Below are 14,391 nucleotides of genomic sequence, written 5' to 3' on the forward strand. Positions count from 1 at the left end.
CAGTTTGTGTAGTAGAACCCAAGCTGCTTATTCTTCAGTAATTTGTATCAGATGGGAAAAGAAATTGATTTTTGCAAAATTAATACTAATTAAGAGAAAAATACTGATTAGTTCAGGCAAGCTGCATATGAAGAATGGGTTTTCTCTTCCTTTAATACCTGTCTCAGTACCTTTTTCTCCCCTGCTTGTTATAATATGTAATCCAATACTGTTACAAAGGTCCCACTATTTTATGCATGCAGGTTCCAGCTCCTGTTTTCTCTCTGCTGCATACAAGTGTGGCCTCAGGCTCTGTGCATGCTTAACTGAAATAACTCCCATTCAGCAGGTGAGGAGGATGCAGGGCTCTTGTGTGTAGGTTAAGGAGCAGTCTCTTGCCAAGGTGGTGCATGAGCATCCACCAGGAGCACCTGACTATGCCAAGCAGGAACCTGGAAGCTGTGCCTGTGCTTGTCCACTACTGCACAGTCACAGCTGATTTCTGAGGATGTGAGCTCAGAACAAGAGCCATATGAAGAAATGGGCTGTCTGGCTGCAGCACAGAACACATGTGGCTGTTGTGGAGAAGCCGGCTGCTGAAACAGGCTGGACTGAGTAGGGGCTGCCTCCTTCCTCACCAGCCAGATCAGAGAGCCACGTGTGGGAGAGGGAGAAGCAGCTCCCGAGCAGTGGGCGTATTGCACAGTGAGAGTTCAATGACAGGATGGACTGCTCTGGGTCAAATGTCTGTTTTGAGGGAAAAGTGCTTTGGAAGAACCTGTCTTGATTCTTTAACAAAGTTTTTTCAGCATATTTTAAGATGTATTTTTGGCTAGTTTTTGACTACAGATTTTAGGAACCAGGATTCCATTCTGGAGTAGTAAAGCACTCTATTATTGTCTTAGATGAAGGAAACTGTAGAAAATAAAACTACTAAAATTTGTGCAGCAACGACTACTGAGAATTAGAGTAACAAGATGCAAGGAAAGAATATGATTTGAAGTCTCTGGGCAATCAGGATGTGATCTACAAATAGGAAAGAAGAGTTATGAAACAGAAATGCATGATTCCAGAATATGCAGAGAAGGCTACCAACACGGTAGTGGGGATAATGCTGCTAAGCACAAAGATTCCTCAGTGGCAAAAGTTCATCAGGAGTGACTGAACGTTATAAATTACTCACCACAATTGGGTAGGACAGTCAATAAGGCAATTTATTAGTTCATTGATAAGGAACAGGCAAGCAGTGCTGGGGATGTGGGGAGTCTGCACTCCACCAACACATCTGTCCTACCCTGGTCACTGCCCCTTTCTAGGCAGTTCATGGTGGGCTGGGACCTGCCCACTGTGCTGGGGTACAAGTCTGAGCAAGCTGAACATGTTGGCTGGCTCCCAAGCACCAGTGGCTACAGGCCCCCACCAGCTCTGGACAAGGCTGGAACTTGTCAGGTCACACTCCTAGCAAGCAGGTAACAGCAGGGACAAGCCTGCTCATGTCCAAACAATCTTGCATTTTTCTTATTCATAAATGTGGCTACAATTCATGATTATAATGAAAAAAATAGTAAAAAATACATAAAAACAAAAAACCAAAAAAACCCACCAAAAAAAAAAACCAACCCAACCATTTACAACAAAGTGATTTAAACAAATATAATGAAATCATTAGATTTTCCTGTGTCTCATGTCCATGTTTTACTTTGGATTCAGTATTCTTGTTTATATTAATCCTATGGTGTATTTTGTTAAGGACACTAATCGCTATGTAATATCTCACACTGAATATTAAAGAAATAGTATTTTTAAAGAAATAATTTGATTTGAGATTGCAGTTTTCATCTTCATCAAAGTCTGTTCAGAGCATTTTGAGGTTACAGACCATCACAGGAAAATTAAAAAGGAGTGGCCTCAAAGGGAAATGGGACATGGAACTGTGTTGGAAAACAGCAAAAGATGTGCTGTGTGGAAGCTCCTTGTCCTTCTCTGTCAATAAGTTTGGGAAAAGATGGAGAATGTCTGAGACAGTGACTGCAGCCTAAATCAATGAATCAGGAAAAGCTGAGATGGTGCACAGTGGTTCTTCTACTAGAACTGACAGTACAGAGAGAAAAGGACTCCTTTAAAGAGTGAAAAAACTTACTCCTTGCTCTGTGCTGCTCTATTTTGGCTCCTTCCTCATCTAAGTTCTTGCTATGTGGAGGGGGGAATGAGGTGAGGTGAGTGATTTCTCCTTCTCTTTCCACAGATTTTGCTATAAAACCTCCCGACACAGAGGTGATTTTCCCTCCAAGTTTGTGTGATATTTCTGAAGAGCACAATGGAAATACTCGAAATACTGCAGAAATTTAAGCCCCCCTCTTTGTCCTGAGCACTTTCCTTTGTGAACTTCAGTGTGTCAGCTCGGCTCAGTGGGAATATCCTGGAGGTTGTGCTTTGCATGTGGCTTTGCTTTCTACATGCAGGCAAAACCCTGTTGTTCCTGTCAAATGTCTTGGGATTTCTGTGACGGAGATTACAAGTGGCTATGGTGGAGGTTTTGCTAGAAGTGGATGGACAATTGCTTGTATCTTAATCCAAGAGGCAATAGATGCCCTGAAACCAGTCAGGCTGGGCTGCTTTTGCAAGTTCTATTAAAGGATCATGTGAAAATGCTGTTGCCTGGTAGAGAGTAAGAATCACCATATTTTGTGCTATAAATGTGAAAGCTTTTTGAAAGAAAAAATCTGAAGATGACCTCGGGACAGGAGGATCTGATACTCAGCCAGGCTAAATTTGCATTAAGAAGAGAGGCAGGAAGAGAGTGGCAAACTTAAATAAGTGCAAGGTTGCTTGTCATGATAAATTAATGCCCTCAGTTGTCAGATGGATATGGAAGGTAAGCAGCACGCCTCAGCACACCCTTCCTGAAACAGAAAGGGAGTGTTTTCCAGACAAAATCGTTGTAGTGTATGTCCTCATCTGGTGGAACTGAAATAAGTCATGGATGCCAATAACCAAGCCACATCAGAGACATACATTAAGTCAACTCTGGTTCTTGGTCTTGTTCTCTTCTATATTTTTATTATTGGTTGCTGGAATTGAGTTTATTTAATAGATTTTGTAAGTTGTGAGGTCCAGAAGGGACTGCAGCAGCTTTGCAGAAAATGATCAGAAGTCATGATAATTTTGGGAACTCTGGCACCCTATAAGGTCAAGTCTTACAATTATGCAATTATTCATGCAAATATGCACTTTGAATGAATAAAATTGCAAAGTGCAGTATTTAAATATGGAATAATTAGCTACTCATTATTAGTTGAGCCTACAGGTTTTCCATCATAAACTGAGCACAAGTTAACACTACCTTACCATGCCTAAAGTAACTCTGGGACAATCCAAGAACTGTGTTTAAGACTCAGTTTGTTCATTCCACCTTCTATGCCACTAAGACAAGCAATTGACCTCAAACAGGGAGAATGATAAGGGATTTTCTTTGCTGAGGTGGTTTTATAGCTTACAAGATGTTAAATGCTGGAAGAAATAGTGTAGTCTACTTTAGGGGAAAGGAAACTGAGGGTTTTCAACATCTTTGCATATATAGAAAGTCTCTACAAAGAGAAAATACTGCTTTATGCTCACTAGACTGCCAAAAGACATAATAGACTGAGTTTATATGTATGCCTGCAGCCAGAGATACTTAGATTACACCTCAGAAAACTTTTGTAGTAGTAAGTGCAGTTAAGTAATGGAATTAGGTAATACTGTGCTCTTGGATAAATAAATGTTGCTGAATGGGGCTCTTGCACCTGGCAAATGCCAGGATATCCCTTCTGCAGCCCAGCCCCAGGTACCTCTGCCAGGATGGTTAAAGTAAGTCCTTCACGCCTCATCTTCACCTCTAAACTTTCAGTTTTTGTGCATTTCTGTCTTCAGCTTTGCTTGCAGAGGCTGGATCATTTACATTGTCCCATCAGAATTTTTACCTTTATACACTCTTTCTAGCGTTCACCTTCCTCCTCTCTCTCAAATCTCTTCAGTTCAGTCAGCAGCAGACTTACTCTACAGAGAGAGGGAAAGATTTCCTAAGTATGGCTGGGATGCTGCAGTTCCTGAATTGTCCTAAGACAACCTTTCATTCCCTTAAAAGAATATATAGAGCTTACTGAGCATCAGTTGGATGTGTGAAATTAGCTGGATGAAACTGGTCCTCTGGTTATGAAAAATAAAGATGATGCAGAGAAAAAGGGAGGAGTTCTAAAAATTAGTGGCAAAAATTTGCCTCTGTTGAAACCAGTGGAAATTTTCATTGACATTGATGGGGTCATAAATTCACAGTAATCCTTATATTTTGGTACAAATTGTTAAAGATGCAATAACTTCACTGGAGCCTTGTCAGTGAACAGAACACAGTTCTGGGGATTCATGAAATGATGTGCTTCAATATGTGGGTTGCTAAGCTGTTAACTCGAATGCTCTGTGAGTACTACCTAAAAAGCTAATCTAAAGTAATAAAGCTAATGTACTCTTGGAGCATCCTGAGGATTTGAAGTCAATGGAGTTCTTGAATGACGAACATAATTTCAAATTACATAAAATAGTTTAGAAAAGCACATTTCAGTCAATTGTAGAGGAGAATCTTACTACTTTTTTTCAGTGGAAATGAAATCTTTGTGATGGCATGAACTTTGGGTTGCTCAATCTTCAGTGTAATCACAAATACAATTTATTGTTATTACAAAAACTTGTTTTTAAAGCACTAGCAGTGTTAGTAATTTGCAGGTAGGTGTTCAGACAAAAGCTGTTCCCCAAAGTAAGGAAAATATACACCTTTTGTAGATAAAAGAACAACATATATGTTTTTCATATACCTCCTTTATAACACAGTAGAGGAGACTTGGATTAATTATTTCTTAATTGAAACAGAGTAGAGCTTCTGGAAAGATGTCATATCCTGCTTTAAAAATGAACATGATGGAGGTCTCAGCACAAAATGTGGCAAAGGACTCCAGTAATTGTTTGTCCTCTTTGTAAGATTTGTGTCTTTTTTCTCTAACCTGAATTTTTCTCTCTTTGGTGCCATATGTAATTATTTGTAACATTGAAGAACTTATTATTTACAGGGTTATTTTCTTTATGTTCTAGTTATTTCACTCTGTGTTTGGCTATCCCTTTATTTTGCAAATGGAGCAGATGCCAGCATGACTCAAATGTTGATAAATTGTTTCTATATTCAATGGGCTAAAAAAAAAGCTATTTTATGAGGGAAGAATCTTTGTTATAATTTAAATTGTTTAATGTAACATAGTTTTTAAATTTATAAATGAAGAAATAAAACTTTAGAATTCACAAACAGAAGTCCAATGACAAGAGGAAAAAACAGCATAAAGGCACAAATTGAGTCTAATGTATAGTGAATATTTATGATGAAAACACAAAGGTAATCAGCTGAATAGCATTGAACTGAAACAAGAAGGAAGGACAGGGTGCTTGCTGTAGCAAACATAGAGCTGGAATAAGACACCAGCTTTCAGAAGTCAGTCTTTGCTTTATTTCCCAAAACCAAAAATACTTTCCCAAGTGTGCTTTGTCTCTCCACTCTTCATGAATGCAGTGTCCTCAGCAGGACCCTGCAAGGAGGGGAAAAGTTCTCCCTTTGTCACTGGCCCAGGGCTCCTCAGTGCCCTGGCACCTCCCAGTAGTGCCCAGCCTGTCCCAGTCAGAAGCTGGAGGACCCTCAGCTAGTTAAGCACAAAAATCCTATCTCAGATATTGAACTAGAGAGCTAAAGATGGACAGTGATTACCTCACTGGGTGGCAAATGGTAATTTCTACACATATAGCCAATTGCTGAGCTGTATTGGCTTTTCAAGTTGATTTATTAGATGACTCTTTGTCACACCAAATTGCCATGACTGTGAATCCAAGACTTTAGTTATTATTTTGGATAGGTGTTAACAGCTTCCTCTTAACTTTCTGCTTCCCCACAAACAGCATATGAGTTTATTTTTGAAAAAAGTATTGCAATAATTTCTTACACAAATTAAGTATTTTGTTCGTCTGTGGGACATCACATCCTACACCACCTCCATTAATGTGGAACTATTAGTGGAGGGAAAAAACCCTCATTGTTTCTTGTTTCTGCATATAAATATTAGCCTCAGTTTGAAAACCACAAGTTACATCCCAGTGTTCTGATTTCTTTTCACTGATAAGTTTAATCAGTATTTTTTTTGTAAGTAATTTGAGAACTAAAATATGATTTTTCTCTCTCTTGATTGAAACATTCTGACATAAATTTTTCACCACAGTTAAAAGATTTCACCATTGTTTACAAATTCTGTCCAGCCTTAGGTGATTTCCATTTTCTTCCCTTAGATGGTGCTAATAAGGTACAAAAAAGCAGACCCAGACTCTGCAGTGTTTTAGAAAGAACCCACAGTACAATGAAGGCTTGTTTGGATTCTATGAGCAATTTCTTTCCTCCTCTCTGTGCTACATTTCTGCCTTATTTGTGCTTATTCAGGCTCAGAATGACACTATATAAAAGTATCAAATTTAGTAAACAATTATATCTGATAACTATACGTTCATTTTGGAAAACTAGAGGAACAAATGTTGTCTGTATCTGAACTGCAAAATGAACAGACTTTTCATTAGCTTTGTACTCTCCCAGGGAAAGCTGACTGCCAGTATCTGAGCTCTGGGAAAATGGACTTGTTTTATTGGTAGCCAGTGTTATTCACCATTAGTTAGGGGCCCCAAAAAAAACTTTTTCCTTAGTGTATAACAGTTGTCCCTGTGCACAAAAGCATAGAAAAATTTGGTCAGCAGAAAATAAAGGAGAAGAGAATCTCCAGCAATTTTTCCTCTGGGTGCAAGTGTCAAGGCTGTGTGGACAATCTTGAGTCCATAATATGGTTATATTTGTATTTTTTCCGTTCACTGTAATCCTGAGTATCGAGCCGTAGAAGAGTATTTGTTTTATGAAATTTCAGTATAGCATAGGGTGAAGCTCTGGAATGAAATTTCGCCACATAAGGATTTTACCCTTTCTCTGGGTAATTTAAAATACAAGCCACACATCTCACTATTTTGCATGTCCATTGTAGAGGTAAATGCTTTCAGAAATGCATCCATGACCTGAAGACCAGGATGGACAGCATCTGCAAGAAAATTGACAGTTCATCAGAGCTATATCACCTTGCTCATGCATTTGGCAGCAGAATTATCCTTTCATTCTTTCCCCCCTCCCCACCACCTTCACCTCTCCTGGCTCACCATTTCTCCGCTCTCACAGGCAGTTTTCAGCCTGCCTGGTTGGTTGGTGATCAGCACATAATTGATCATGACTGCCCATCACTGCAGAGGAAGAGACACAGGGCTTGGGAGGGCAGGAGTGGCATGGGTCTGGATCCCAGGACCCTGTGAAGCTGAGTGCACAGAGGAACAGTGTCAGCTGTGTCCAGCCTGGGGACACTGCCAGCATGTAATTAGCACTTTGCTCTCAGGAGCAATATCACTGAGTTCACCTACAATACATGGGTGAGAGAGACTTCACTGCTTATCAAGTCTAGTTAGTTTGATTTAAACCCTCTAGGTTGGCTCGGTAGTGGAACTGTTTCTTTTCTGACCCTTCACTCATATTCATTATTGGTTTTTCCTGAAAGACTTCAAGGCACTTACCACATGCCACTTTATTTTATCCTTTCCAGAAGAACCTTGAATGAAGTTTTAGGACATTGTGAAATCAAGGAACATTCACTCCAATCAAACACAGCCAACACTTTTTGTTGCCTTTGAGGTTTAAAGTGCTGTACTGATTAGAATGCCTCTGTGATTGCTGATGCATGGTGAGTCCCTCACTTCTATAGCCCATCTACCTCACGTGGCTCACCTTGGCAGACCAAAGTACACTTACATGGGCTTCTTTGAATTTAGCCATCTTGTTCAGGGATTCATCCATTGTCTGTCTTTACCTTTTTCGATTGAGGAGCCAATTTACAGTGCTTGTAGCAACCAGACCTAAAATCTAACCATTGAAGCTCTTCTTTACCCTTTCATTACCTAATCTAACATTTTAGATTAAACCAGTGAAATGGGAATGGTTTCCCAGAAAGATGTAAAGTTAAGCTTTCCTCTGGTGAAGTCTGTGGCATTCAAGCTTTGTGAAGATTCATTTTTTTGCTGCTTTTGCAGCTCAGGCCTTCTACCACATCACAGGACTTTGTGTATAATTATTACACACAGCACTATAACAAAAGAATTTTACTAGTTTCCAAAGAAAAGGCCATGAATTCTTGAAATACTCAGAGGGACTTGTGCAATGTTGTGTCTCTGATGATGAGAGTTTAGTTAAATAAGCAATTCTATTTTGACATTGAGCCCCAACTTCATTCACAATATGGACAGAGATCACACAATGAACAGATATTCAGTTTTGGTTTTTCTCAGCGTGTGGCATTGGGCCCTATTTGTCAAGTTTCCTACTCTGACGATTGCTCAAAATTTCTAAGTTTCTCTTGAGTTATGTGACACTTGTAATAGCATTTGGGCAAATCCCAGTTACATGCCAGCTAGTGAACTCCTCTGGTCCTTGTTTGGTTTGTTGGACTGTAGCACTGTTCAGTTTGGAAAAACTTGGAATTGTTCCTAATTCCTAATGTTGCTCTTTATTCATCAACAGTTCCCTCAAAAGCTTTATTCATAAATTGCACTAAATGCTTAGATTTCTGTTCTATGATGAGTTGATGCTCTTTGTATGATAAATTACATAATAACATTTTCTCAAGTTCCCATTTAGCAGACCAGCCCATCTACTGCAGAGTCATCTGGGGTTAAATCTTGCCTTTAGGTCAAAATTTGGGTAACAAAGATGTGATACTGAACTTAAATGGTTGTTGTTGTCCACTGTAGATGTTCTTAACATGCTGCTTTCACATTCAATTGGCCACTCACAGAAACTGGGTTTTGCTGGAGCATTGAATTTCATGGTTGCATTTTGGTTGAAAGGCTCAGGGGAATAATTTGCTGTGTCCTGGCCAAGGGAACACCAAGGGCTGACACTCGCTTTACAATGCAATTTTCTATTGTTGCACACACTGGCTAGGATTTGATTTTATGATACAAAATAGCTGATGGTGCCAGGTAATAAAAAACGGTGTCAGAATTGCCACTGTGATGTTACCAGATGCATCCTATTCCAAGTTTCAGTTTTTTGTTTGGCAAAACTGAGTAACTATTGCAGACAGATTGGACAGGAGGGTTTTAGCGAAAAATCAATAGGGAGATCAGTATTTCAGCTTTTGAGAGTTTGATTTGCAGTCTTGAAACTTAATATGGAGTTTCTCATGAAACTCATGCTTTCACATAGTTCATTTTTAAGGGAACAACAGGGTGGAGTGGTTATGCAAAAAGGGATCAGTTAAAAAAATTTTTCATAGTTTTGAGATCTGTACCATAGCCTGTGCAAGTAAAATTGCAACCCAGATACTCCTAAATGATAGTTTTCTTGATATGGTTTAATTCCTAGCAGAGTTAAGATAAAGAATATGTATACAAAACTTTAAACATTTTCACAAACTTACTTCACAAGGCTTAAGAGCATTGTTGTTAAATTATGCAGGATGGCAATCCTCTCGTGAAGCTGTTGTAATAACCAGTCAAGAAGAGCTATTTCTGCAAATGCTCATTACTGTATTTCTGAGTGCTCAGAACTATTAACAAATTCTGCATTCTACATAAATATTTTTAGCATTTGAAACTATAGCTGCTACATTAAAAAGAATGCTGGATGATGTCTGGCACTGTAGCTTTTAAAACAGTAGTTAAAGGCACTGGCTTGAGAATACTTGTATGGACAAAAAAGATTTTGTTGTGATTTGTGAGGCTATACTAATTATGACATGTTAATTCTTGGACTTCTACCACCTCTGAGCCAAGAATTTTGACAGAAGTGTTTTTTCCCCTTGATAATTGTCACTTGGACTCTTTATTCTTTACATAATTTGTATCAGGATTCATTAATCTCCTCTTTAAAACAGCTGTCCAAAGCAAATGCAGAAACAATAACATAGACCCCCGGTGACCTGTTCTTACTGCATTCATAATGAATAGCAAATATTCGTAACTATCAATTAGCTGCAACTTACATGTTGACAATAATTCATGGAAACTAATTGGGGAATATTTATGGACAAGAAATAAATGCATAGCAATCAAGATTGGTTCATGAATGACTTCCCAACCCAAAAAGGGAATGAATATGGTTCTGTGCAGTTTTCTGTGCTGTCATTACCTGTAGATATCCCTTGAAAGGTATCAATGCCTATACATTCTGCTTTGAACAGAACTATTTGCACCTCTGCTGGGCTGCACTGTCCAGGGCTAGAGATTGGAAACTGCCCTTCCTTAATGTAACAAGCTACGATGGATCAGGATTTCTCAGGGTTTTGAATGCTAAAAAATAAAATCAAGGTCAATCTCTAATTAAGTGGGACCTGGAGTGAATATAAATTATTCCATTCACCCATGCAGCAATGTGACTTGCTAAGGAGAAACAGGCTCACAAAGGTGTTTTTGTGACTTTGCTGACTCCCCAGCTTGAGCTCCTCCCAAGATTCCAAGTTCAGCTCCTTTAGTGGCAGAGCAGTTTCAGACTGATTTTAATTCTGCCTGGGTGGGGCCATTAGGAGAACAGCAACAAAACTCCTGCCTTTGGCATGTCTGTTGATCCTTTCCATGCTGGGTTTATCCATCTTGAGAATGACAACTGTCTTCATCCAGTTACTTTTGTTGATGTCATCAATATTTGGCTCTGTCAGAAAAATGCAAGTAGTACAATGCCAAAAATGGATTTCTGCCAACTGATTGACTGTCTTAGGCAGATTGTCTCCGAGCTCCTGTAAAAACATCAGACCAAAATGTATAAAGTAATACACTTATTCTGGGTTCTCTGCCCCCCAGAAATGTAGGCCCTAAAAAAAAAAAAACAACCCAGTTCTACACCATCATCTTTTGCAGTTGATTTATCACATGTCAGGAGTCCAACAAACCTGTCCTATACCAAGGAATAGAATTACAAGAATAAACTTGGAAAAGGTAAACTATGATCAAAATCATGGCTCTGGAAAGGCTGACTGCATTCTCCAATGGGAATAGGCTAACAGGAAGGGCAAGGTTTTGGCTCTGCACTCCCAAGTTCTTTAAACAGTTTGAGATATTATGTTTTTGACATGAATCAGGTGAAACTCCTTAAAATCCTTTCAAAACCAGGGCAACAAATCTCACAGTTTCACAACATTAAAGCACCTGGATGAGTGATCCAGGATCTTCTCCAGGGAGAAGCAACTGCTGGTGATGCTGGTGAGCCCACAGCACCACACAATTCTCATTTCTGGTGCACCAGAGGAAAGAGTGATTGCCCCATGTCAGGGTGTGCTGATGGCAAAGGGCCTGCATGTGGCTGATCTGCCATAATCTCTCTCTCTTGCAGAGCTACTGCTGACAGTAACCGTGGGTCTGGCCACTGAGCAGAAAATGTGCCACAAGCTTTCTGAATGTCTCAATGGCCACAGAATCTGCCAGCTTCCAGTGGCACTTGTGGAAGATAAACTCTTCTAAAACTTTGGTCCAACTCTCTACTATTACAACTCAATTTTAAAGGTTTTGGGACCCTAAAATTTCTGGCCATAAAGATTTTGTAGGTGGCAATGATGCTTTTCCTTTATGTATGAAACTAGAAGGAAATACATGGAAACTAGGTAAAGAAGTAAATCTGCCACAGTGTAAGCTTTTCAGTAGAAAAATATCAAAATAGGGAGATTATGCAGCATCTTTAGCAGAGATGGGCAAAGCACTAAGATTCAGCAGCACACATTGTTCAGGATTTCTGAAAAGCAATCGTCATTGAAAAGGCTGATCTGTGGGTGGTGAGCAATCAGTGAGATGTTCTTAGATAGAAATGGCTAAAAGTCTCATTTAAAAGCAACCTTTCTTCCATTTGGGTGAGGAAGAGCAGTGGGTTTATGGTTTTCCTGTAGCTGACAGACTTCAATTTGTTACTCAAGAAAAAATTTTACAAATGCTTTTTTGTTGGCTAATGTGTAAATGTGAATTGCCAAAGACAATGTAATAATGTAAAAGGACCATCAGGCAGTCAGAGCAGCTATGCTTTTGGATGAACATGCAGGATAGGGTCAAACAGCCAGGTTTTTAATTTGACACTTTCCCAGTAAGAAAATATCTCCTCTGCTAATGTTAGGAGAGAGGGGGTGGGGGGGAATGCACGACGAGTGGAAGAAACCACAGGGGTCCCTGGAAACAGTTGTATAATGATTATTTGGCAAGGCTTCCTGGATGCTAACAATCCCATTAAAAATAAGTTGGCAAAAAACATTAGGATCCTGAACTGACTGAAAATGAAAGAAGAGAAATGAGGAGGGATTAAAGTAAAGCTCAGAAATAAAGAACAACCACTGAGTATGTCCACGGTGGGAGTCTGTGAGCCTGATGGGAAGCTCTGGGTAATTAGCTGTATTTGACTTCTTTCTTATATTCAAGAATACTTTTCTCTCTCCTCTTCCCCCCACCATATTTTCTTGTAGAGCATAAATTCTTGGAGGTCACAGTCTATACCAGGACACCCAGCTTTAGGCATTGTACATGCACATCATTAGAGATAATTCTTGCCTGAAGAATTTTAAATCTACATTTACCAGGCAGAGAAGGGAAACAGTAGTATCACAGGTTTGCAAATGAGAAGCTGAGGCACAGAGAGGTGAAGGGGTGGTTTCAGAGAGATTCAATTTTCACTTGGGCTCCTATGATATTTGGCTTTTTCCAGAAATCCTAACACCTCCAAAATGTTAGGCATAGAGATAAAGGCATAGAATTATTTAGATTGGAAAGACTTTTCAGATCAAGTCAACCACTAACCAAGCACTGCCAAGGAAACTAAATCATGTCCCCAAGGGCCACCTCTACACATATTTTTAAATACTTATGGGGATGGGACTCCACCACTTCACTGGGCAGCCTGTTCCAGTGCTTGATAACCATTTGGGTGAACAAATCTTTCCTAGAATCCAGTCTAGGGTCATTTGGAGGAAGGAGGGATCGTGCAGAGACATGAGGCTCTAACACTGCCTCCTGTGCTTCACCCTGACCACTGGCAGTCCCTGCTCCCTCCGTGTAAACCATTCCTGCTCCCAAAGAGCTCTCACATGTGCAACACCAGGTCAGGCCAGCAGTGTCTGCCCTCATGATGTGATGTTTTATAATTACCCTTCAGTGGTTCTCCTTTAAATGTATGGACAGGCCTGCATACAGCTCCATCTTGGTCTAATTGGCAGATAAAAGCAAGAACAGCTTTTGTGGTGACTGCAGCACCAATAATTGGAGATGGAGATTGTTACATAATACAAATGTGTTAAAAAGAAATCACTTTTATGCACGTACCAACCATTACTGAGAGCCCTGGGAGCAGTTTTAGGTTTGAGATGTCTCCCAGAAGGTGTCTGCCAGGGGGAGCAGCAGGGAAGGGCTGTGCCTGGGGAGGGACCTGGCTGCTCTGGACACTGTCCATGCTGAGGTCCTGAACCACAGCATCCAGCCAGTCAGAGCCTGGCAGCTGGATTCCAGGGCCAAGAACAGCTCCTTTCCCGTGACGGAGCAGCCTGCACACGTGAAAGAGCTTTGTAATTGTTGTCACTCAGAGGGGTGGTTTGCTTCCTCTTCAGAATGGTCACAAAAATGAACTATTTTTATACGAAAGAGAAAAATATTTGCTTTATAAAGGAAGACCCTTGTGATGTACTGAAGGCCAACAGTGTCTAGTCTGATATCTGTTGGTAAGTCAATACTAACATAGATCTGTTTTCTCTAGTAAGAAAAAATTATATCTCAAATGCACTATTACAGATGATTCCCGACACGACTTCAACTTCACGGCAAAAAGAATGAGAATTTGTTCTCATGTTGCTGCTTATTTTCTCTGTAACTCAGAATCTTTTCTGATATATTGAATACTGAAGCTTGTGAAAGTTTTGCCTGCTTTATTTGTTTTGATTAAAAATCCCCCACAAACTTGTAATGTTGACAATAATCTTAAATTAGACTCTGTGTTAGTCTCGAGCCTTCTAAGTAGCATTTATATGTCATCTTTTCAATTTGTTATTTGTTATTTGTACATGTTCTATAGAAAAAGTAGTTTGAAAGTGAAAAATACAGAAAGCAGACCAGCTACTTGGCAAAGCTGAGTGACAAGGCTCTGAGCAAGGTTTGACAAGGTCCAGGTAAAAGTTGGCTTGCTTAGTGACAGAGGTTACATGAGAACAACCTCCATGGGTTTTTCTTCCAACATAAATTATTCTGATTTTATGATTAACTGCAATTTTGTTCCCAAAACCCACAGTCCTGAAATATTGCAGTTTTTAA

This window comes from Catharus ustulatus, chromosome 14 (assembly GCF_009819885.2).
Source record: "Catharus ustulatus isolate bCatUst1 chromosome 14, bCatUst1.pri.v2, whole genome shotgun sequence".
NCBI classification, from domain to species: Eukaryota; Metazoa; Chordata; class Aves; order Passeriformes; family Turdidae; genus Catharus; species Catharus ustulatus.